We start from the raw sequence: 26,471 nt of genomic DNA on the forward strand, positions 1-26,471 counted from the left end.
CTCTAGACTATGACTCCTCCATGGTGATATCTTTATTAGATATAAGATAAGATATTTTGCTCAAATATACGATTTAGTTAAGTCGAAAAATTCCCTTCGATTAATTGAATCGTTAATCGTTTTATCATAAGAAATAGAAATAGTCGCTCACCTTCGATTCAATAATCGATTATTGATTTGTTTTTGCCATCTCTAACTCATGCACCTCCTAACCTCTAATATATTGGGATCTTTAGTCTATCAATGATAACTTATACTTTCTGTCGACCAAGTCATTCGATACAGTAGAAAGTCCTTAATTGAATCGCCACCTACTTAAGAGGGAAACGGAAAATTTGTAAAGTCTGGAAGAGAAAAGTGTATAGATCCGATGACTTGGGAAAATTAGTTTGTCCATTCTTCTTGTATATTTTGTTACTTGTGTTTGTATTTGTTTGTTTTTTTTTTTCTTCTCTCTTCCTTTTTTTAACAATGTTTTCATCTGCTCTGAAGGCAGCCAAGTGTTTTACTGTTTTAATTGTTGCCTGCCATCTTCTAGTTGCTGTCTCTTTTTTTTCCAAGCGATCTGATAAAACTAAGAAAAATTGCACAAAGGAAGCAGGAAAACGGCAAAAAAAAAAAAAAACAAAAACCTAAACAGAATTTGGGGTGGAAAGCAAATCGTAAAAATGTTGAAAAATTGACACAGATTTGGATGGTTAAGTCGTGATTTATGGTTTTAGGTAAATCAATCAATCAATCAATTGAAATTGATATGAAATTATATTAAAAGCCCAAAGCTTAAAATATGTATTTTTATTTCATTTTTTGTTCAGTTTCGATTGTTTCTGAATCCATCGTTCTGTTTGATCAAATTATCAAATCAAAATCTATAACTATGAATGTTCATTTATAGCACTTGAGATAAATATTTATTTAATAATACCCTAAAAAGTATTCCAGAATGCAGTGAGTGATCAGTTTAATTTGAAATGAAAATATCCGATTAGCTTTCTAACTACTAATTAGCAATGGACGATTTTAAGATGATGATTAGAAACTAAAACATAATACCGATATAGTTTATTCGACTAATTGGTATGTTTTCCCATCAAAAACTGAAAAACTTAGTCAGTAATTTTAAATATCCTTTCAAGAGGATTGCATTTTTCCGTTTATTCTTAGTAGGGCACACACAACCTAACGCTGTGTGTGGCACACGTGTCGTATACTTGATGGGGTCACAAATGTCATTTACTGCAAGAGGTTTTCGTCATAATTCTGTTAACTAAAACTGTTTAAAATGTTGGGTGAAAATTAAAGTTTTGATCACATTTCTCGCTCTCTCTCTCTCTCTCTCTCTCTCGACCGCTGTGTTTTGCCATTTCGCTCAATATCTATCTCACTCTCGCTAAGTTGGGGCCAAACGACAGTTTTGGTGTGGAACTGCGATTGCCTGGCGGGCTGTTGAAATAAATTTCACTTATTCACACTCACACTCACACTCACACATACCCTCGCACACTCATACACAGATGTCTCTCACATTCGCGGTACGTCGTTTACTTGGCAATGCAATTACAGGCGCTAACCGCGCGTGAAAACAGCAGCAAAAACAACAACAGCAACAAAAATTCAGTATATTGGGCCAAGCTAAGGATTTCATGATACCCTCTATGAAACGTATGCGAATGCGAATTGCTTTTAAGCAAAAACAAAATATGAATTCACAATTTTATTAATAGAAAAATCTGTCTAAAACATTAATTCTTTCAGTTCTTTCCAATTCTTAGTGGAATCATGAATTTATGTTTTTTTCTATAGGTTTACGACTTTATTCGGATCCAGGTGAATTCGTATTCGTATTGTCATAAATGTACCTACTATTTTACTTTAATTCAATAATGACGATATACCCTACTCTCACTTTTCAGAGACACGGTATAGGCAACAATAAGAAAAAGAAGCAGAATTTTCCTCTTGCTGCTGCTGAGCGGCTTAAAGCGAAGCAATGACAATTAACAACAGGCGAGAAAACGACAACAGTGAGGAGGCAGGAAGGAAAGGTAGGTGGGTGGCATGTCATGTGGGAAGGGGGGGAGAGATGATAGAGGAAAAGGAAGGAGACGCCATATCAATGACAGACACACCCGAAAGCAAAAGCAGAGGTGGAGGCAAAGGCACAGGCATCAGAGAAGGTGGAAAGGAATGGAACTCCACTTCATGCCAGGATTGTGTCAACCTGAGGCAGTTGGAATCTTTTACTCACCTCACCTCAGTGCCACCCACCTACAAATTGCCCCTTACCCATCTCACAATTACGCATATTAACAGGCTTGAATTTTTCAGTTTGCAGTTTGGGCTTTTCCCTCAGTTTCACTGCGGCTAGAACATGAGTGGGTTTTGGGTAGTAAACCGCACACCCATACACTCACATACATACACTCACATACGCACACTTCATTTTCATTTTCAGTTTCATTTTTACGTGCAATTGAAGTGCAAAATGCGTTTGGCAATAGAATTGCCAAGCTAAAAGTTTTTCTTTTCCAAGAAAATTTTCGACAACATTTCTAAGTGAAATTCCATGACATTTTAATGGCGAATTGCAATTGCAAGTTGTGTAGAATGTGTGTGTGTGTGTGAGCGAGAGATGGCGCTGAAGTGAGTGGGAGCAGATTGAGCTAAAAGAGCGGACCAAGTTAAATGAGTTGAAAGTTGGAGGGAGAAAAACAAACAAGAGGAAGAAAAGACTTAAATACTTATTTACATACCAGATAATAGTCATTAAGATTTACTAGTTCATTCCATATGCCGCAGATAATCCTAACACAAATTATAAGTAACTCGGTATAAGGGAAATTAACCTTTATAATAGTCTTATTATAAATAAGGTAATCTTACCGTCAATCAGCTGTCATGTCAAAGAGAACTTTAGAAATATACATACATAACTTTCCTAAATTATTATATATTGAAAAGAGTTGCCTTTAGCTAAGCGATTTGCTTCCGTATTCTAAATTTGGAAATTGAGTAATCGCATTACTTTATATGTATGTTATGATATATCCCTTTTGAAAGATTGATTTGCTTTGCTCATGTAACTAAAATGGTGAACAAGAAGGGAATTAGTTGGCTCTCTGGTTCTTATTGTAGTTTAGATGCTTTCTACTTTTCGGTTTAATTGTCATCAAATGTAACACGTGATATCAATGCATTAACGGAAGTGTTTCTAGTTTTTGTTTTTTCCTTTGAAAATTTCGACAGCGAGGGAGGCTTTGTGTGACAAAAATAGTCAAATTCTCAACCCTCCCTCCCTGCACGTCTCTCTAGCTAAAGATCAATAATCATTCTGCTTCCCCCACCGCCCATTCCCCAGGCAAAGGTAAACGTTTTCGAAACATTGAAAAATGTTTCAAGACCAATATCAAGAGAGAAAAGTCTGTGGGGTGGGATTGTTGGGGTCGCTTTTCTCAAAATGACAAACAGACGCGACAAATAAATAACAAGAAACGTTAGAAACAAAATGGGAGGTGGCATGATGAGGGGGTTGGTGGGGTCTCGTGATGTGGTGGGTGGGTGAAGATGTGAAGATTTGGAGGTGGAGTTGAAGTGCTTTGGATCCCCACTCAAACGAGCAGCGGCATTGCGCTCACAGAGGGGCGAAACAAATTAACACGCAAAGCAGCAGCAGCAGCAGAATCGAAATTCCAACAACAGGAAGAAGCGGGAGCGGAAGACTAAGGAGCTTAGGGTACAATCCAGCATTGATCTATTCTTAGATCTGACCAGACAATTTTGTTGGGGTGCGTTTTCCTCTGCCTCTCTCTCGCGCTCTCTGCCCCCGTCTCTGTGTGTGGAGGCACCTTTTATTAATTGCAGCCGACGAGACGAACATTTGACATGTTTAATGCGAAAACCAAAAAAAAAACAAAAGAAGGAGGAAAAAAATCCGACGTGAAAAGAAGTGAAGAGAATACAACGACTGGGGGCGAGATCTTTGTATCTATTTCTGGCATCCCCAATCGGAGTGTGTTCCCGTCGCGTCGTTGACATAGGCTGGAAATTCTTTTAACTTTCGCCTTGCCAACGGGGCAGAGATTTTTGACTTTTGAAAGTCTCAGACTTTCAGACTTATGCAGACAGCTGACGCCAGACCCAGACCTATACCCAGGGACCAGAGCCCACAGTCGACTGTCGTCAGTCGCCAATGGGGCAAAGTCCATAATGTGCCATATCTCTTTGGGGGAGAACTAGAAATTCGCCTATAGCAGGGAGAATAAGGGAATAAGAGTGAGTAAAGGAGAAAGAGATTTTCTTTATCGTTTTCTTCGGTGATTGCACTTTTCTTCTCCATAAATTCAAGACATTCGAACTTTCTCTATACCCCCTCTATTACCCGAAAATACTGTTATTAGATTAGAACCTTCACCTCCCTTATCATAGGGAAAAGTGTTATGAAATAGCAGAAAATTATGAAAATCTTTTCAATAGAGTAAAAGAGAAAAGATGAACTTTCCTTTTGAAAAAAAAAAATGATAAATTCAACTAAGGAAGAGGTACTTAAGTCATCAAGCGAGGCTGGCATCTGGCAAACTCTCCACTAGTCTCCACTACAACTACAATGCTTGTACTAGGGATAGAGAGAAACACTTGCTGCACTGGCTGAAATCCAATTTATTTGCTTAGGATGTGTGCATGCAACCACAAATCAATTACGTGCCCTCTTCAACAAAAAACCAACACACACGGACTCAAATTAATGAAAATCCAATGAAAAGCGCCGCGGCGGTTGGTCGGACGGTCTGTTGGTTGGTCGGTTGGTTAGTCGGTTACTGACGCCACATGAAGCAGCAGCAGCACCCAGGAAAACGAAAACTGAGACACGGTAGTTTTCCGTTTTTTTTTTTTTTTTGGGTAAAACAAATTCATTACGAAAGCAGAGTGGCAAGCATGACAAATGAAGGTCGCGACCAGCGGGTGACCGACTAAGCCAATAAATGAAGCAAGTAAGTCGACTCGTCGACTCGGGTATACCATACACCAGGTGAAACAAATTTTTTTAAATTTCGAAAACCAAATGTACATACATATGTATGTCTATTAAATTGTTTTTACATGTTTCATAGTATGTGCTATCTCGCTCACTCTACGAACACACGAGCACTCTAGCGCCGCCACTAGCCAACGGCCAATTCTGGCCTTGTGGACCGCGTAGTAAAATACGTTCATACGCATATTTTGCATGTTTCTAGTCCGATTTCAATAAAATTTGGTAGTTTTGTAGAAATAGATAAGATTAATTAGTCTGCCGAATTTGAATGCGATAGTCAAAAAACTACAGGAGAAAATCGGTTTTTTCTTAATTATGGAGGCGGAAGTGGGCGTGGCAAAATATGAAAATATATATACTCTGCGCGAATACTAAGCCAGTATACATACTAAATTTGGTGACTTTAGCTTTGTTTGTTTTTGATAAAATCAGTTTTGTTTGATTTGCGGGGGCGGAAGTGGGCGTGGCAAAATTTTTAAATAGCCAGTTTCTGCGCGTCTATGAAACTAGTCTGCATACCAAATTTGATGTCGGTAGCTGTCATAGTTTTTAAGAAAATCAGTTTTATGTAAATTCCGGGGGCGGAAGGGGGCGTGGCAAAAAGTTTAAACAATTAGTTTCTGCGCGCCAACTAAACGAGTATATAAACCAAATTTGATGTCTCTAGCTGTTATACTTTTTAAGAAAAACAGTTTTATGTGATTCCTGGGGGCGTAAGGGGGCGTGGCCGAAATTCCAATTAACTCTGAACATGTGCATACTACACGAGTATACATACCAAATTTGGTGGCTCTAGCTCTTATAGTCTCCGAGATCTGCGTGTTCATACGGACGGACGGACGGACGAACAGACGGACATGGCTAGATCGACTCGGCTATTCATCCTGATCAAGAATATATATACTTTATAGGGTCGGAGAAGCTTCCTTCTGCCTGTTACATACATTTTGGCGACTTTAATATACCATTTCACCCTATGGGTGTATGGTATAAAAAGAGCAGCCCAATGAAAAATGAAAAAAAAATCAAAAAAAACCACACACAACGACTGAACGGAACCAACGAAAACTGACTAACAACAAAGCGACCCTCGCATTTTTTTTTCTTCAAGTGAAAAATGTGTGCGTGTGTGAGAAAAGCCACACAAGTTGGTGGGGCCCCCGCTTAAGCGTCTTTGATTGAGTTGCATTTCCTTGCTTCGATTCCCGAAAAAATAACCAAGAGAAGTGAAGCAACTCGAAGTCGGCAACTCATCTGAAACTTTCAATGGAAAATCGTGCGTAACTGTAGACAACTTCAAAAAAAACCAAAAAAAACAAAAAAAACGCGAACTGACGACCAAATGTTGACAAAACAAATAAACAACAAAAAGTTGCGGCACAAATTCAAAGGAAAGGATAAATGCTAACAAGAGCAACATGGAGAAGATAAGAACTTGCAACTCGAATTACATTCAATGAAATCGATGCCGCAAGAACCAGAAAAAACACAAAAAACAAAAAAACCCAAAACGAAAAAAAAGACGTTGAAGAATGTAACGAATTGTAGCCAAGTCCCTACATCCAGGACCCTTTTTGTCATTATCCTGGATGTGCCTGTGTGGGTGTGTGTGTGTGTGTGTAATACAAAACCCAAAAGAAGGACCATGCAGTGTGCACTTTATCTACAAGGATAAGTGCAGCTGCTGCACACCAAGAGCCACAGCCACAGAGATGAAGAAGACAAGGTGGAGGAGGAGGAGGAGAAGGAGATGGAGGAGGCACTTGAGTGAGAAGCACTGGTCAGGATTTTACATAAAACTCGCATTTGCAACTGATTTGGAGTGTACGCATCACTTTTTTTTTTTCCTTTTTTTTTTCGTTTTTCAAATGGTTATACCCGATCTGACAAATGTCCATAACAAGTGGACGACTCTTCGTCCTGTCTGTTTGGCTCGAGGAAATTTGATTTTCATGTTTTGGATGTTTGAGAAACGCCCCCATAAACTTGCTTAATTTATGGGCTCTGGAAAAATAATTGTCAATTGGCATTGAAGTGCGCTTAGGCGACCACCTCCTATTCCTATTCAGCCTAATCATCGTCCACATCTCGTCACTTGAAAGTAAGGGAGACAATTTTCACCAATCTATTGTGTGTGTTGAGAGAAATTTTGAAGGGTTTCTCAAGAGGTTCTTTTTGTCAAGGGTTCTAAATCATTTGCAGGCCACATCAGGATATATAGATCCTAAAATGAAACAATTTACTCAGAATTATTTCACTTGAGAGGCCCGAAATTTGAATATTCAGACGGACTTCGCATTAGAGGACTAAGCGTTGAAATAAGACAGGATTTTAAAGTATCATCAAATGGACAAATGAATACAATTTTATTTTAAAATTGCCATCTAATGAAGCACAAAAGGGATCAGCTTTGATACTCTTTTTTTCCTTTGGTTGTAATTCTCAACTAGTTTAATTCTAGAGTATGCTGATAATAAAACTTGACGGTAGAATCTGCTTTAACATTACTCAAGGGATAGATTTTCAGCCTGCTAATAACCAAGGCTAATAGATTTGCCATATTGCTTTTTAATTTTCTTAATTATTCCAAGAATTTCTCCGATTTGGTTAATTATTCTCAACTACATTCTACATATCGTTGGAATGTTAATTTTCAGAAAAAAACTTAGTATATATAAAGTGTCTTAAACAGACAGTTGTTACCTAGAAACCTGGATTGCCTTTCAAGGAATTGTGTTCGCATTATATCACCCCATCCCGTTCTTGCCTTGTCATTCATCATTTATCATCCCTTCAATTCAGACAAAAAAGCGAGACGCATGCTCGCGCCCCCAAATCAATGCCGCCATCTCATTGAAGGCGACTTTGGCGTTGCTTTTGACACATTAAAAGACGAAACAAAAGCCAAAAACAAAAAAAAAAATAAAAAAAGGAAACAAAATAAAAATAAAAAGCGCCAAATCGATCGTTATCAGAAGCGGCATCGTCAGTGGCAATGGCGGCATCATCCGACCCGTCAACACAATTCATAAACGCCCTCAAAAAGAAACGATTTTCAACTTGATAGCGAATTCTCGTATACCCTCTATATCATCAAGTACAATGAGATGAGTTGTATAATGATATTCATTAGTAGTCAGTTTATTTTAAGGTTATTCAAATAGGCCTCGAAATATGCCAAATAACTCTTTTTAGCCTTAGAAAACACAGGGTAGCAAATAAAACTCAAGAGAAAATTGACAAAAAAACAAAAAAATACCACTGAAAATTGGTGGGCAGCTAATTTGGAGCTCTGATTTGGTCATTTGCCATATTTCTGACATGGGCACACAGATACGGGGCAAAAAAACGAGGGGGAGGAGGGTATGCATTGTCTTATTTTTGGTCTGATTTAGTTTCTCAAGCCATCATCATCGGTTCGGTGTCTGTGTGCAAATTAACTTTTATTAATTTAATTTTTTTAACGAGCTGCGATCGGCCAAGAGATTTATCGTAGAGCTGCAGTGCGTTGATGATGATGATGATCGGTCTGTCAGACGGACAGACAGTTGACCGTTTTCTGTGCTGCGTCGGCGTTGTTGGTCTGAAATTTATTGAGACATTTTTTTTCTAGTCTACCTCTTCTCCATTTCTTTTGGGTCTCCGTTTCGGCCATCGTCGGCTTATTTATTTCTAATTTCGTTCGTAGAAGGCTTTGGTAATGATCACTGATGAGGTGTTTATGAGGCACTGTGAGGCATAGTCAAAGGTATTTTGCATTAGTCACGGTCAATATGGGGGCGTTGTCGGTGGCGCGTTGTTGTTGTTGTTGTTGTCTGTGGCAGTTGCTCGCTTTTCGGTCGGCATGTCTTTTGTTTTTTTTGTTTTTTCGAAAATTTTCTATCTAGGGCAGTCATTAAGGCCCGGCAGAGTATTCAAACATAAATGAAATGAATACAAAAAATGGGAAATTAAATCGAAAATATATGGAATTGAATTGTTTATGAGTAGCGTAATAGCTAGAATGCAAGTCAACTCGAAGGAAATGCAACATAAGTAATTGAGTGTAGAGAAATTTCAAGATTTCTTTTCATCACATAGAAAATCATTACTTTTATTGATTAAGTACTTGAGTTTTCCGAACTTGCCAACCTGCGTAGAGTTGTGAATACTCGTAGTTCCTCAATTCCATTTTGACGACTTAAGATCTACTATATGACAAGAACTCGAAAAGTAAGTATTAAACATCATTCCATTAGGCTGCAATGTCTTGACGACTTTAAGAAGATGTATTGCAAAGAAGAAGTAATTACCTTTTAGGAAAGAAATTCAAAATTTAAGTAGTTATTATAAAGCTAGATGAGATTTTGATGTTGGATTGTGGATGTTTTTATTCAATGTGTGTAGACAATTGAAAGTTTTGAGCAGTAAAAGTGGATAAAGTTTAACTTCCGGATCGACATGGAGAGTTGCTTTAAGAGTATTCTTTTTCTTCTTCTTCTTTTATTCAAAGTTTAGCTTGGAGAATTGTGAATCATGTATACACATTAGAGATTTTCCCAGAATTGAGCCTTTGTGTGTTTTTTTTTTTTTTCTTTTATTCTATCCATTTGGTTTTTGACCTTAGAGAATTATTTAGAGATGTAGAGACTAGCGGTAATTGCAGACAATCTATCCACAAGTATTTGCCCTCAGCCAACCAAAACACATTAACACTTTGGACTGAGCTTTTGCAAATATTGCCCACTTAGCGGCTTTGGCAGCCCGTGTTTGTATATATATGTATGTATTTGTAGTATATACATATGTTTAGTTAATATATATGTATGTATGTATATTTGTATGAATGTAACTTACTCATTGGAGGTATGTATGTGGTCCAATCGGACCCCAAGAGTGCAGTCCGAAATCAAACAATGCCATTAGGCTAATAATTGCTTCTCATTATTGTTTGTAATTGTGCCGGCAGACTGCGCGCGATTTTGACCACTGCCATTGGCCAAAATAGTTATCCATATACATACATACATACAAGTATACAAACAAAAAGACAAACGAACAGATAGACAGACAGACAGAGAGACAGAGAGACATGCAAACAAAACGTATTAATTAAGCTATTTATCTAAACTAATGCGAGCATTTAGTAGCCCAAGACAAGAAGCAAATTGCACTCATTAGCCAAAACTCTAAGACGACTTCAGTTCGATGAGCAGCAGCACCAGCAGCAACCAATCCTTCGTTCTATCTCTTCTCACAACCAAAAGTAAAGAAAAAAAAAAAAAAAAAAAAAAATAGTCGGCTAATTGGCTTGACTTGGCTTAAGTAGAGACGAAGTATTGAGGAATCTTGCCGGGGAGCCAATTGAAAGATATCGTCACTTTGCTAGATGCGATCAATTGGGAACTGGTCCACACTGGACTGGACTGAATTGAAGTGGAGTGCTATATCATCGTTAAGACCATTTCAAACATGTTTCGTTACTCACGAAGAAGAAGTTAGAGCTGCAAGTGGAGCTACCAGTCCGGTCCAATCGACTCCAGGCTTATCGACTGCCGCATCATTAGCTTGATTATGATTATCAATGAGCACATCTCACCAACGCCGACATTGTGGCCATTAAACAACAAAAACAACAACAACAACAGCCTAAACAGAACTTGTCTTTGTCCCAAGTTTGGTCTTAATGGCTAACTGACCAATGAACATATTTTGCATTTATCTTTCACTTCGATTTTTAAGATTCAAAAGAGTATAACATGGACACTAGAAATGATGTCCAAAGGAAATAAGTATCCAAATATAAGTAAAATTTAAAAAATAAGTTAAAAATATATCCATAAAGCTTAATATGATTAAATCTATTGATTTCGATTTAAAAAACATAAAATTAATAAAGAGTAAGTATAAAAATTATAAGTCTCAAGCGAAATTGTTGTCTAAAGTTTACCAAAGATAGTGAAATATTTCTCCTCCCATCGTTAGAGGGTATTCTCAGCTCTTGATAAAGTTTTCGAAAATCGAAAAGATATCTGTTTTCCCTCCATAACCTCGACTGCCAACACTCTTGCTTTAATTTTCGCTTTATCGTGCTGTAGTTTCGTTTTTGGGTCTGCTCTTTTTTTCGGGTTTCGGTTTTGTTTTTTCTGGTGATTTTAAAGATCTTTTGCGGCCGATAAAAGGCGTTCCATTGTGTTTCATGTCAGCGTGACAAATTGTGCGAGCTGCGATTGGGTCTCGTTTTTTATTTCTCTGTGTTGCCCTCCGTCTAATGATTATGATTAGCATAATGAGACAAAAGAGACACAGAGTAGGCTAGTGGGATGAGGGGACCAAGGAGTGTTCGCGATGGCAAGGTAAGTATATTGATTCTGGCAGCTGTTCCCTATTCCTGTGTGTTCTCTACCCCCCAAAAAAAAAAAAAAAAAAACTCATCCTGCACTTACACGTAATCATAATCGTAATAAAAGGCCACATATGGCAGACCCCAGGTAGATGAAAAAGCCAAAGTGATACCGGATGGAGTGTATAGCAGGGCGGGGTGGCTTGGGCTGGGCTGGTATGGGGCAGGATGGAGTGCGAAGAATTTTAGGTGGCTCGAGTGGGTGGTCTCCACTCTACTATACGTAGATGAAATGAAAGAGGAACCACATGTGGTACACGTACACACACGCAGTGAAATGTGCTCATATTTTAACATGTTGTAACCCCCACACCCCCTAAACCCACCACCCCCACCAACAGTGCCTTCAAAAACAACATCATCAACAGGACTCCTCAACAACAAAAGCAAAAACAAAAACAACAACAATAAAAAGCCACAAAAACTGTCACCGAGTACGATGTTTGACAGATGGACTTGGTATCTAGGAAACTGGAAGCTGAGCTCATCTAATTTCTGTTATTTGTTCTACTCCTCGGAACAACCATCCCCAACCCGACCCCAGACAAAATCCACTCCCCACACCGGGAATGTATCCCGCTTTGCACCGGGTTTCAACTCCTCACTCTGTATTCCATTTTCGAAATCAGATTTATTCGGGGTTTGGGGTTTTTCAAAAGTGATGGAAAGGGGCAAGAGGGGAAAAAGCAAGAGAGGTTAGAATTGGAGGTCCTTTCGCCTCGCTCTGAAAATAACCGCAATATGAATGAAGTTTTAATGGATGTCTACGGTGTCACATTAAAGAGCAACTCAACCAAAAAAGAGATAAAAAAAAAAAGAGAAACATTAAAAATGAAACCCAAAAAATGAACTAAAAAAAGAAACACATGAAATTGAAAACTACGAATAGTCCGAAATTGAAATACTCTAAAAGAAAAATGTCAAGTTCGAAAGAAGAAATCAAAAGAATATGTCAAAAAATCATTAGGAAATCAAAAATATTAAAAAACTTATACAAAAAGAATAAATATTTCTCAGAATCAATATTCAATTGATAATACCCTACACTTAATTAAGGGTATTTAAAGACATGAAAAGCCAACTGGCAACTGCAGTTGTGGGGAGGGGAAAAAAAGACACATCAACCAAAACAGACCACAGAAATAATGAGGCGAAAGATGCAAAGTACAGGAAGTGATGAGAAATGTTGGCGACATCTGAATAACCTAACCATATGTCTAGAAATTGTTTTTCCTCCCCCCACAGCCCCACACCCGCACACCTTAACACCACTCCCCCACTCATTGTCAGAAGGGGACAACACATTCATTGTTAAAATGCAACTTACCATTTGGATGCTTGGATTTCCAATCGCTTAAGAGGATTAGACATTGCCACGGTTAGCCACGGTCGATCACCTCAAGAGTGCCACGAAGAAAATCTGTCAAAATGAAAGTGAGACAATTGGTCAATCGATTGTTGGCAAATACCCACTTCCCAATAACTTATGTCATCTTAAATTGGCTTTCAAAGTTTATTATTTGTTCTAGGCAATGATAAAACATTTTTTGAAATATTTGGAGAAACATTAACTCTTATAATGAGACAAAAAAAAAATTAATATGAATGTGTAAACTCTTTTAAGCATATCCTCATTCAACAGGGATGTCATTTTTTTTCTGTTTTAACAACATTTTCCACTTACAAGCCGCATTTGAAGGGAAGGAGAAGAATATGAAGTATATACCAGCAATGTGTAGGAGGCTGTACGTACATATGTAGATGTAAGTAGGCGGTAGGCGGTAGGCGGCGGACGGGAGGTTTATGAGTATGGAGGCGTGTCATTAGGTTACATGCTTGTAATTACAATTCACAAAGGCGCACAGCTTATGGCCATACATACGAATATGAGTATGGTAATGTAAATCCTAAACCGAGACCGAAAACCAGAATCCAAATCCAAGGACCAGAAATAGGAGTGTGAGGAACTGAGTGAGAGAAAGAGACAGAGGGAGACAGAGGGAACTTGAAGCACCTGCCAGGTCATCGATGTGTCAGTTAGTCCTTTTTGTTCTCAACAGCAAGAGGAATAAAAATTATGTCATAAAATGTTTCTTTTTGTGGATTTTGCTGTTCCTTACTTGTTTTTTCCTGGCTCCTTTTGCAACCACAAAATGCCGCATTAAAATCAGAAAATAACAAACACAATATGCAAAAGAGAAAAGTGGCGGAAAGGCTGAGCCGAGGGAAGCCGTGGCAGGGGAAGTGGCTGTGGCCCTGACACACACAGGGACAGGGTAGAAGAAAGATGTAAGAAACATATATGTATGTACTTACATATGTAACTTTTATGCTCTCCCTTGTTTTCGTTTTCTTCAAGTTTTTCGATACCCTTCTGCTACAGACAGTGAGAGTGTATTGATTCTTATCACAAGCTCAAAAAACTAACAATAAATTTCCCATATAAATCAATTGCTCCTCAGTTATAACAAATCAATGTTTCATTTAATTTTTGATAATTACAATCTATCAGGAAATAATCTAGATTCTAGAGTATAGTCAAGTCGAGAGTCATCATTCAAAAGAGTTCCTTTGGTTTTTGTGTTTTGTTATGAAAAATTACATAGAAGTTTACTTGAAAAAAAGTTCCTGCCCATAAAAGGCGCTACAAATTTCGATATGGAGAGAATATGTATAAAAATAAAGAATATTATTATTATTATTATTATTATGTGTGCAAGTGTGTGTAGGTGGGTGGATGGCACATCTGCTTTGTCTTATCCCAAAGTAGCATTTAAAATCTGAATTGTGTTTAGAGTCGTTTAAAAAACTTCGGCCAAGAGAGGTTAAGTATATGCTTAAAGAAAACTGAACCAAAAGAAAACGTGTGTGCATACTTATTACCATTATAGCCTACGGAAATCTTTGATAAATTGAAAAGTCTTAGTCAAGTTTCTATTACACCTATATTCCGATTAACGGTTCAATGTCAAAAACATAATTTCTAGAAATGTTTGACATCGTTTAATTTAGATATTCATAAGAAGCTGGATTTGTTTATTTTGCACAGAAAACCTTTTCCATCTTTTACGATCATCGATCAATTGTAAAGTTAAAATTTACGAATTCCATTTTTTTCTGTGCTTTTCTTCACATTGTACATATAATTCTCGATAACAAATGAAATGCAATTAAAAGAAAAACGAAAAGTTAATAAGAAAATTTGTTTGAAAAAAAAAAAAAATACTGAAAACTCATTAGCGAGTCGTCGGCACTTGAAATATGCCATCAGCCATCGACAATTGCAGGTGTAAGCCATATTTCAATGTGCGTAGAGTTTTGTTTGGCCCATTCTCCCCCGCCCAGCCCCGATTTCGCCATGCCTTGCAGCCTCCCATCTCCACCATCTGTTTTGGGTTTTGTGCTTTTTGCAAATTTATATTTTTGGTGCTTAGCTTAGTAGCAAAAGAAGGAGACCTGCAATAAATAGCAAAGAGAGTCGAGTTATTGCCCTGCCCCCGCATCACCTTAACCCGCCGCATCGTCACAAGTAAGCCTAGTCTAACCTAGACTGGCCTGTTTGGGTGTATTATCTTTAGAATTTATTACCAACAAATGTTATTTCTAGAACGTTAGACACACACACAGAGAAAGAGAGAGAGAGGAAGGGTAGGGAGAGAAGGATTCACGGTTCAGCCTCTACTGTTGCCACTGCTGCCGCCTCATCAACGCCTTCATTAGGCACCCAAGTGGCTTACACACACACACACACACACACTCTCACTTCATCCCTCCACTGCACCCTTAACAACATAACGGCACAACAAGAAGCTCTTAAAAATAAAACAACAACCAAGTAAAGGAGAAAAACATCATTAAATTTATGAGCATTTTCGCCGTAGCATAATTCCAACACATTGGATAGTGAAACGAAGAACCAACGAATAATAGAGACGAAGTAAAGCAAACAAAATCAGAAACATTGAGAGTGAAAGAGATAGAAAGAGAGCTCCTAGCATCTTAAGATCCTTTGGTAGAAGAAAAATACCCAAAAATTTTACCAAAATATTTCTGTGATCCTGTAAAATATGCTACGTTTTTTTTTCTCACAATCGGCAAAGTCAGGAAAGGATATTTCTAAGTGAAAAAGGGAACAGCAATGGAGAGTTGGCTTACAAAGAGCCCGCAAATTTGAAGAAAATATTAATCGTGAGGACTAATTACATAATTTGATCAAAGACGTCAAAAATAATTGTATTCTCTGATCTGTACTTAAGCTTTTTATTAAATGAAAATTAAAAACTAAAAGTATTATAATTATGAAAACGAATTTAAGACGTTTAATTTTTAGAACTTCATTTTCTAATTTTCTCGCGTCTTAAGTAACTCAATAGAGATATTTTTTCAGTAATTTATTAGTTATTGTATTCAGATTATGAACTTTAAATGTTATCAACTCAGCTGTTGCCAATTTTTTTTTCCAAACTAACATATGCATACCACAAATGTGAAATTTAGCCCTAACATTTGTTTTGGGACCAACTCTGATTATTGTCTGTAATATTTGGGTCTTTTGGCCTAGGCCGTTTTACAACACTATTTTTATTTATTTATTTATATTCTGAATTGAAACCGCGATTGCAAATTACGGACAGTTCTTAAATCTAGCTATAGCTACTAGGCCTTAAGCTAAAATTGTGCTAATTAGTTAGAAATATATTTACAGGATACTAGATGTAGATGTGTATATGTACAAGGGCTAATTTGTATTGTTGAAAGTTAATATTTTGGTAACTTTGAACCAGATGATTATATAAGATGGGATAGGTTTGCTTCTTGGAGGAATTGTTTAATGGAAAGGACGTTGGAGTTGTTAAGGGAGTCGAGAGGATTAGAGGGAAGGTATTTCTTTCTTTTCGGATTGTATTTGGTACAATCTATGATTATGTGGAGGACTGTGTTAATTCTGTTGCATTCAGCACACTGTGGTGGAAGCTCTTTCTTAAGGAGAAACTCATGGGTGAGGCGTGTATGTCCAAACTGGAGTCTTTGGAATTTGACGAAGTCGACCCAAGTGATGGGGTTTTCTATCTTTATTTGTGAGTCCTTCGCTGTGGTTTGACTTAGGTTGACTGCCCTGTAATGGTCTGATGTTTTTAGCCATACCTCCTTTGAAAGTACTCTTAATGTAGTTTATTCCATCTTTGTAATTCAAATTGGACTCTATTATATTTGGGAATTGGTGAGCTTGTTTGGTGGCCAAGTCTACTGTTTCGTGTCCCTGAATACCTGTGTGACCCATACTATGATTATTTTTGGGTATTGATGTGTCAGAATATTGGGAAAGAAAGTGAAATCACGATGAACGATATATTTTACATGAAAAATTAGATAGCAGTCTATAATCAACTTAAATTAATAAAGTTATAGTATAAGTAAACTACATATATATTTAGTCAAATGGTTATGAATCTTAATTATAATCCATGTATGAAAACAAGTTTCTTTTTCGATAATTAAATTAAAAGAAAAGTATCCTAGAAACGGTCTTATTTAAATTATTTAAAAATTTTGAGACTAAAACTAAGATTATGTGACCCAAACGATATTTGGGTAGAGTAAATGAGAAAACGCAAATTTTAGCTGAACCAAAATTCATGTATCCTTCTAGAACCGGCCCAATGAAAACATTGGAATCTACTGATATTAGATTAGGGTTTTTAATTGATGGTTTCTATGACATTTATCCGACGAATTCTTAAACTTGATCACAACTGAGCAATAAATTGTTTAAATACCAAGATTTATTCCTGTAGCTTTCTAATCGAGCGACTGAACTTCTCAGCTGATCAAGAATATATTGTTTTCTCCTCCTGTATAATACTCCTCCTATTAGAATACCCTTTATTGAAGGGTACAAAGTTATGATTACAAAGATTGAGTGCTTACTTATTCACCATAAGTGGAATGGGATTTCATTCAATTGACTTGATTTATGTTTGAACCGCTGTCTAACAAGTTACTTCATTTATCTTCAATATGTATATTAATTAACACAAAACTTGGACATTTTGTTAACGTAATTTATAAGTTTAGTATGGTCAATATAATTTAGAACTGCATATATTGAACTTCAATTTTGTTAAATTGAATTTTTGTCTTTTACATTAGATGAGATGCTCTTTAGGTAAACCCTTTGGCGCGGACATCATATGGTTTCTATGCATTTTCGCAACCCCAAAGCATTGACACAACAAACAAACGAAAAAAAAAAAAAAAACAAATATGCAAGAACAAGAAGAAGGGACAACGAAGAAGAGCTATATATTCAACATAGCTTTGGTTGTGTGGCACTGGCTCCGGTCCTGACTCTGGCTCTTAACCCCTTTTGGCTTAACCCATGACTGACTGACAGTAGTTGACACCGGCGCCGCCTCATAACTGTTGCATTCTTGCCATCTTCTCCGTTTCTCTCTCTGCCTCTCTTTGAGTTTGAGTTTGAGTTTGTGTGTGTACGTTTCCGGTCTTTGACATTTACAACAGTTTGGCATGACAGATAAACGGGGGGGGTGCTGAAAGGGATCCAGTTGGCAGTTAGTCATAGCATGTTGACTGAATGGTAAGGTGCTCACACACACAGGCACACACACAGGCACACACACAGGCACACACACAGGCACACACACAGGCACACAAGCCATAATGGCGTCATAAAGATGATATCATAATTTCCTACTTTCCTTCAGTTTTTTCTTTTTTTCTACCTTTTTTTCTCCACTTTATGTTATTTGCTTTATTATTTATTTATTATTATTTTTTTTGTCAACCATTTGCATTGTGGCCATCCAATGCGTCAATATTTGTCACGCACCCACACATGCTCCAATCCCATCACCCCCTTACCCCTAACCCCTTACAGACCATTTGAAGCCCTTAATGTCTTACGTTGAGCTATGTGCAAATCGTTCCAGGAAATTTGAGCGAGCGCTGCACTTCAACTGAAAAAATTCCCCCACGAATATAAACGCAAAAACAACACTCAGACAAAATATGAATAAATTTAATTTTTGTTAAAAACAAAAACCACGCTCTTCCCCCCCTCTATCCACCCACCAGATAGCCACATTTCGACATCCACCCATTCCATTCGACGAACAGCGAAGCAAAAAATAACAACAATAAAAAAAACATGAACTAAACGGCGCGTGCCAACCCCAACAACAACAACAACAACTACCACAAGAACAGGATAGCAAAGCCCGGAAATTCATGGGAGTTTTGAGTAAAACAGCTAGAATATCCCCTTCTTCACTTTAGGGGTGTGGGGTGCGGGGAATGGGGAATTGGAGGGGGTTCTGCAGAGTGTTTATGCAATGCGGCATTGCAAATCAGTTTGAGAAGTGGTTGGGGTCGAGGAAAGAGAATCGGAGGAAAAACTAAGAATCTATTTTGAGTGCAACGATGGGGACGCAGAACGTTCATAAATGAGGGAAGCAACACTCGGTTAGAGGGGGGGGCAAAAAATATTCAAAAGGGGAGAAATCATTAAATTTCAATAGATTTCACTTAAATCCGTTTAACTATGCTCAATTTTACACACACACACACACACACACACATGTGTAAACAGATAATTTAATAGTGCTTCAAATTACCAGAAGCTAAATTCCATCCTCGACCATTAAGTTTATTGCAATTTTATATATTTCTAGCAATCAGATTAGATATATATATAGAGTTTTGTTAAGCTCTGGCTGGAGCCAGATAAGGCAATTTTTATTTCTTATCATAAAAATTGGATTAAAGATTGTCTAAAAATAGGATTGGGGCTTCTATAGAGTATCTCAAAAAAAAAAAAATGTTTGCTCTTCTTATATGTACTAAAAGTCCCTTTCCTTTTCTACCAAAATGTTTGACAGGCTAGATTTAAGATAACTTAGCATTAAAAAACAAAAAAAAAAAGATTATTTCAACATATTTTTATCACTTGTCTTATATTTAGTGAGCAAGGAACCAACAGAAGCCTTCAAACTACTACGGAAGCAAATTTGTCAAGGACAGAAGCTACGAAAAAGGTGTCAGGTAACAGATTGAGGGTTTTAAGGACATATGTACAGCTGTGTTCAGAAAAATATGAATGTAGTTGTCTTGCACAGAAACATGACAAAAAAAACTAGAAAAATGCAAAATAGCTGCAAAAATAAATGAAAATAAGAATTTGTATATATTTCTCATAATACTACACATTTTTTGGATAATACTTCATATTTGTTTACCTTCCATGGCTTAAAAACAAAATAAATTCTTAAATTCGTCTGTTCAGAATTCATGAATTTGAAACAGGAAACTATCTACACATACATATGTACAGTGGTGCTCATGGACTTCAACCAACCAACAATTTAAACAAATATTAAGAAAAGTTTCTATTTCACAGCTCTAATTTTTTGTGTCATATTAGTTCCATATATCAGTGTTCTAATGGAAGAATAACCAAGTTTTAAAAATATATATTCAACGATAAAAACTTAAAAAACTGAGACCATCTCCAAAATATCCCGCTCACATACTTATGCCACCTTGAGCTAAAATCGTCAAACTTCTGGCAAAAATTAAAAATACAAATCCAGCCGAAAGAAAGCTAATATAGGAATATAACGAGAAAAAAAAACACAAGTACTCTACAAATTTGTAAGACTTTACATGTCAAAGTCATAAGTGCCATTGCATTTTATAGGAAACATGGAATCTGGCAAAATATTCCACGTGAAAACCCAGAAAAATCACTTTAAACTACGATAGACGAATTGCCAAACTCATTAAAGCCCATCTGTTCTTGACTCAAATGGTGGCAGATTATGGCGTGAATATGTCACCTTGTCTGACCATAAGAAGACAGCTAAATTGATTCGCCTTCAATTCGCCACAAAGCATATTTAAAAAGCTCCCAATTTTTGCAACTTGATTGTTTGGAGCGATGATTCCAAGTTTAATGTCCTTGGGAGTGATGGTAAACCATATGTACGACGTCCTCCCAACACCTATTGGATTCCAAATACACGAAGAAGACTGTTAAGACAAAGACAAAGATCTAGTCCTAAGCCCAGTCTAATTTTTTCTATTCTAAACTCAAATTTTTCTCAATTTAAAAGCTTGTAAGAACAAATGGCATTTGGCTAAGCTTGATTTACCTCAAAGCTAATAAATGTAGAAAACAAGAAAGTATTATTTGAAAAACCTTTATTTTTGAACAATTTAAATCTTTGCAAAATGAATTAATCAATGCGGTAGCTTGAGTTTTATTTAATGTCTTTTGAAAAATTGAGATTTGATGTGTTTATAATTTTAATGTGTTAACATTTAACACCTAAATTCAAGTTCCTTTTCCCGGTTATTCAGACCCCCCTCACTAATCAGCCATCGAGTCAGCTCTGTCTCTGTGCGTGTGCGTATGTGTGTGTGTGGCTCCATCTAGCGTCGAGGAGCATATTTAATTTCATGCCATTTTCTTTGGGGAGTTCATAAAATTGTATTTATTTGCGCGTTTAATTTCATTTACTTGCCCATTTTATTATTATTTTATTTCGATCAAAAGAAAATTGACATGAAATCAAATGAGGGAAATATTTTATGATATGCCACACCCCCAATCCTCAGCCACACACACACACCCACAAACAGACCATTAAAACGAAAGAAGGAAAATGCAAGAAGCATAAGAACGAAGCAAAACAATATTTATGCATTGCTCTGACTTTTTGAGTTGGACGAGCGTAATGGAAATGGAAATCAAATCAGAGAAAGAGCGAGCAACAATATACATACATACAAACATACATATATATGTATATTGTATAAAAGAAGGAAGAAAAAAACGAAATATGAACAAAATTAAAAAGCCATGAAACAACAAACCAGTAAGAGTAAACAATAAGGCGCCACAGAACAAAAACAACGCCAAACAGGACCAAGGACTAAGGACGGGTTTGAGTTTTGAGAAAAACGAGGAATGGAAAGCGAACGGAACCGAACCCAAAGGACAACAATAAATGTCCAAATGGATCCAAGTCATTCAGGCGAGGCAAATGTTTAAATTAAATTCAAGCAAAGAGCTTCTGGTCCCCCGTACCCAAAATAAAAGAAGAAGCTGGCCCACGATTTCAAGAAACTTTAACTTCAACCAATGGCACAAACAATTCAAGTCAATTAGTTCATGAAAAGTATTTCGGAAACAGCAAATGCAGTGAATATTACAGAATCTGTTTTGAATTTTTAATAAGTTTGGATTTGATGAGACGGTAGGTTGAGCTTGGCCTCGATAACTTGATTTTCTTACAAGTTTCTTGGAGTCATTGTGAAAGCTCTTTTGGAAAAATCACAAGAAATTGTCTTCCCAGAAAGACAAGTGGAAAATCGAAGAAAATAAAGTGATCTTACAATTTCTAATAGATTTCATTTATGCTTTTCATCAACTTGGTTAGAATTCTACCACTGAATAATATTTACGCCTAGTTGGTTGACAATCCTGTCACCATAAATGAAGTATTTCAAAATGTGTAACTTTTTCTTTGCCTTTTTCGTATTCTTTTAGTATTTATATTGTTGTCATTTGCTGATATTTTCATTAAATGAAGGAAAAGTGCACATTTCTCACATTTGCTACAAGAGTTTTCATTCTACGTTACAGTTGTGTCTTGGCAACAAGGAAAAACGCACCAAGACATACCACACCACAGCCCTACCGGCCCCCCCGGCACCACCATCGCTGCATCCTCGAGCATGCCCCTTGTCTTGGCGCTCAACTCAACGCATGCCATTTGCCATATTTCAATTGCATTTTAATTCATTTGGGTGTATGTGAGGAGTGTGACAGCAAAAACTGTGGGGGGGGTGGTGGCACGGGGAGTCGGGTGGTATATTCTAGTGGGATTCCCTCCTCCATCTTCTACTTGAAACTATTTTTAGTTCGTTTTTTTTTTTTTTTTTTGTGCCATTTTAACCCTTTGACTCAGACACTTTTCATGGGACAAAAATTGCTAAAGCTGCTTCCTTACTTAAGAACAAACCGTCTTGGAGTATCAGCCAAGATGAAGACAGGGGCAAGGGCAACAAAGAGGTAGTAAATACATTACGGAGAATGGAAACTTGAAAAGATTTCGAGCAATTTTAAACGGAAAAGGTGTCGGCCACTGTGACTATGAAATGCTTTTAAGAATTGTATTATTTAATTAGAAATGTTCTGACAATGGGTACTGAAATCAGTTGATATTTTTATGGAACTTAAAGCCGTGGAATAAGGGAACTTTGGCTCTTAACTCATTGAATTATAAGACTGATTAAGGCATTTTAACTTGCCAGAATACCCCAAATATGCTTAAGCACCAAGAATTATGAACACTGAGAAAAAACTGAAGAACAATAAGTTCTCTCCTTATGTAACTCTCCTATCTAGAGAAAACAGACCCACACAAATATGAAAGGGTGAATTAAGAATATCTTGAAATTAGACCAATTTGTAAAAGGAATATTCCCATTTAGCTCCGAAAAGTCTGCTACAAAAACAACGAATCAAATCAATCAGCAATAGAAAGAGAGTAGATCCGCTTAATCGATAGTCGACTGATTTATCCGATAAGTCTATCCATCTTGTAGATCTATATTGTAAATCTATGTCGCAAATTTGACTCGGCTTTTAAATGGTTTATTCAACTTAACTGCTCCTAATAATATCATTACTATGAGGAATGTTTATTCGATTAATCGCTATTTTACAGTCCTTCTATGATCTGTCAAACTTTGTCAAACTTTTTTCACTTCAGTTAGTTAAATTTCATAACTAGTTTTAGGGTTAAATATATAAAATGGTCATAGCGACTCTACAGTTCTTGAGTCAAGTCTTGTGATGGTAGAAGTTGGTTTATTTTGAATTAGCTTACAACTTTTTGTGCTTAAAAGAATCTTCTTGTAAAGATTAACCTCGAGCTAACTTAAATACAAGAGATGACTTAAATCTATAATTCCTTTATATAAAATTTAGAGCTGGGAAACATCAATGGGACTATCGAACTTCAATTTCCATGTCAACAATAGTATCGGTGCTATCGAATGGGATCACTATCGATAGTTTTCCAGCTCTACTTAAATCTTTGGTTTGTTTGACTTAAGATTCTGCAACTATTCAAAGATAATCGAAACACTCAAAGACTTTGGCTTGATCTTGTAGTCCAGAGTCCTTTTGCCATTGGGGAACAATAAGCCGAGTTATCAAAGTGTTTAGGATAAATAGAGAATTGAATTGGTGTCCTGTCAATTCTCCAAATAGAGATAGAGAGAAAAAAGAAAACTGAAGTGAAAGACTGCTAATTTAAATAATTGAAATTGGAGTGCAAACATTTTACAGCATTCATTCTATTCATACTTACCTATCATTTAAAGCTTCAACGCGCTTTTCTTTGGCTAATTGGAATTTCAAATGTAGTAGGATAGTAGATGAGGCAGTTGGGGAGGGGAGCGGTGTTGGATGGGCGATTGTGTGTAAGCTGAGACACGCCCACAATTCGTATTGCTTGTGGTGTTAAACGCCCACAATTTGTTCGCTCATCTTCTTTTTTCTATTTCGTTCTCTTCTTCTTTTTCTTCTTCTGGCAAAGTCTAATTAAACGTGAAAAGCCTTGACCTTTGAACTATCTGCTTGCGCTCCTTAGTTACCCCTATTTCATTCCTTCATTCGTCATTCCTATTATCTCTCTTTCTATCTATCTGTGGTGCGGGGAGGTGGCTAGCTACCCACACCCGATACGCCTTCTCCATTCAAGCGAAATCGAAGACAGGAAGTGAAATATTTGCGTTGACATTGGCGTCGGCAATGTGTTTCTACTACATGTGTTTTCTACTTGAACAACAGCGTTTCATCTGCTTTCATCACGCGAAGGCACGCGAGTGGCATGGTGAGGGGGGGAAATCTTTGTTATTGTTATTGCTCTTGTGTTGTTGTAGTTGTAACAATTGTTGAAAACGCAATTTCAACAAGATAGAAGAGTGAAGGGAATAGGGGAATGGGAAGAGGGGAGACCTCTTGACTCCCTTGAATTGTATTTCATCTGGAGTGTGAATCATTTCCGTTTGAATTTGGTTCATTGCATGATTTTCACATTAAACGGCAAAAGAATAAGACAAACACAAAAAACACAGAAGAGGCACCAAGGGAAAAAGAGGACTCCCTGTAAGATGTTGGTCTCCTTGGACTTTTTCTCCTACTTCATTGCCTTCTCATTCAACTCCAACTCCAACTCCTTTTGCTACTATTTCTCCCTTTTTGCTGGTTCTTGCTTGGCTGCCTTTCGTCTTGAGTCGACCTCTCCCTTTTCTAAGCGTAAATATTGACGTATATATGCCCTTTGCCCTACCTTTCCCTTTTTTCGCACCATTCCCTACTATTCCAACAATGGGGGAGAAGGGGGCAAACACTGAAAAGTTCGGAGGGAGTAGCCGGGGGTTGTGCTAAGACATCATGAGGGCTTCTTCCACTCTTTGTCTCTATTGATATGGTTTTCTTCCTATGGTCTGCTTTGTTGTTTGCTTATTTCATTTTCAGCAATTGTTATATGATACCCTGTAAAAGCCAAACGAAACCCTATCTAACAAGGGTTGTCAAATCCTTCTAAAATAAATACTTGCGAAATGCACTTCCTTCCTTATATAGAGAGATAAGTACAAATTGAATCCATCAACAATTAATGGAGTGATACTCAAGAACTCAGAAAATGAATTTCTGAGTCCTATTTCACAGGATTTCCCATGAAGAAACATTTTTTGGCATCCTTTATTTGTAATTGGAATAGACTTCTTGTGGTGATTTAAATGAAACAAGAGAATAAAAAGGCTAAAGAGCTTGTCTTTATTTTAATTTAATGGTTTGTCTTACCTTTTAAAACGTTTTTTGCTAAGTTTAGCAATGTAAAGTGGAAGTTTAATTTAAATATTAAACAATAATTAATACGAAACACAAACAAATTGAAAAGAGGCTCCCAAGGTGAAGGGGTTTACATTTTTGCCTTTTGAATTCTTTTCTTGCAGGTCATTTATCCAGTCGGCTTCTCGGCAATGTCAAATAAGGGTATTCTGCTGTAACTAGTGACATTTTAAATGTGCTTTGATTACTTACTTGCATACCCTTTAACAAAGAGGATATTACCATTTTATATCGACTAGCATGACAAGTAAAGTGTATTTAATAGAAGGCATAGATGAAATGCGTAGATTCATTCCACTGAGAGCTTTTTCTTTTAATTTCAAGTTTTCGCTTGAACGAACGGTTTGAACAGAGCAAATAAGTAATATATAGTAATTGGCCTGCTCGGCTGCCAGAACGGAAACGGAAACGCTCATCATGATGACCCCCGACCCTATGGTAGCTACCACACACTGCTCCATACCACATCACACGCTCACTCAATGGTCTTCTCTATAAAAGTATCAACGTCAAAACTCAATTTTCAAACAATAACACAAACAAAGAAGCAACAAAAACCAACAACAATAGAAGCAGCAGCTAACCCAAAAAGAAATAAAACAGGCGCTAAACACAAGTTTAATATTTAAAATCTTCTATTGAAACAACAACAACGACAAAAAGGCATAGAAAACCAAAAAACAACAAAATAAAAAGTCATTGTGAAAAAAAAAAAAAAACGAAATGAGTACCGAAATTGGAATTAGGAAGAGCGAGAGCAAGAGGCGTGTGGTGTGGGGGAGGGGGGTGGCAAACAAATGTATATGGAGTGAAGGAATAGTGGAGCGGGAAAATGGAAGTATCAGGCCCTACGGATTTACGTTATTGTTAAAAAATTAAGCCAATGTAGAAACAATGTAAACCAAAGCACAGTGTGCTGAAAGCTAAAACTATTAACACTCATTACGATTTGCTTATAGATAATGAAAGAGATTCAGCTTGGATGTATGATGCTTCCAAAATGTCTTGTAATCATTCCACATTGCCAAATCGATGTCATTACTTCCACATCTTAAAGAAGGTGCCCCTAATATACAATTTGATTTTTGCTTAATCTGAATTTTAAA

At 37.0% G+C, this 26,471-nt stretch overlaps 1 protein-coding gene across 3 annotated transcripts in view; it reads right to left on the bottom strand.

Annotated features, from left to right (window-relative positions):
* rst (roughest) overlaps nucleotides 1–26,471 on the bottom strand; it is a 240,091-nt gene that overhangs the window by 141,855 nt on the left and 71,765 nt on the right. For all 3 annotated transcript variants that reach the window (XM_068298453.1, XM_068298451.1, XM_068298452.1), the window contains one exon: nucleotides 12,742–12,834. The gene's annotated coding sequence lies outside the window, so the exon portion shown is untranslated. The remainder of the gene's footprint in view (nucleotides 1–12,741; nucleotides 12,835–26,471) is intronic.

This window comes from Drosophila tropicalis, unplaced genomic scaffold (genome assembly GCF_018151085.1).
Source record: "Drosophila tropicalis isolate 14030-0801.00 unplaced genomic scaffold, ASM1815108v1 contig_867, whole genome shotgun sequence".
NCBI lineage: Eukaryota > Metazoa > Arthropoda > Insecta > Diptera > Drosophilidae > Drosophila > Drosophila tropicalis.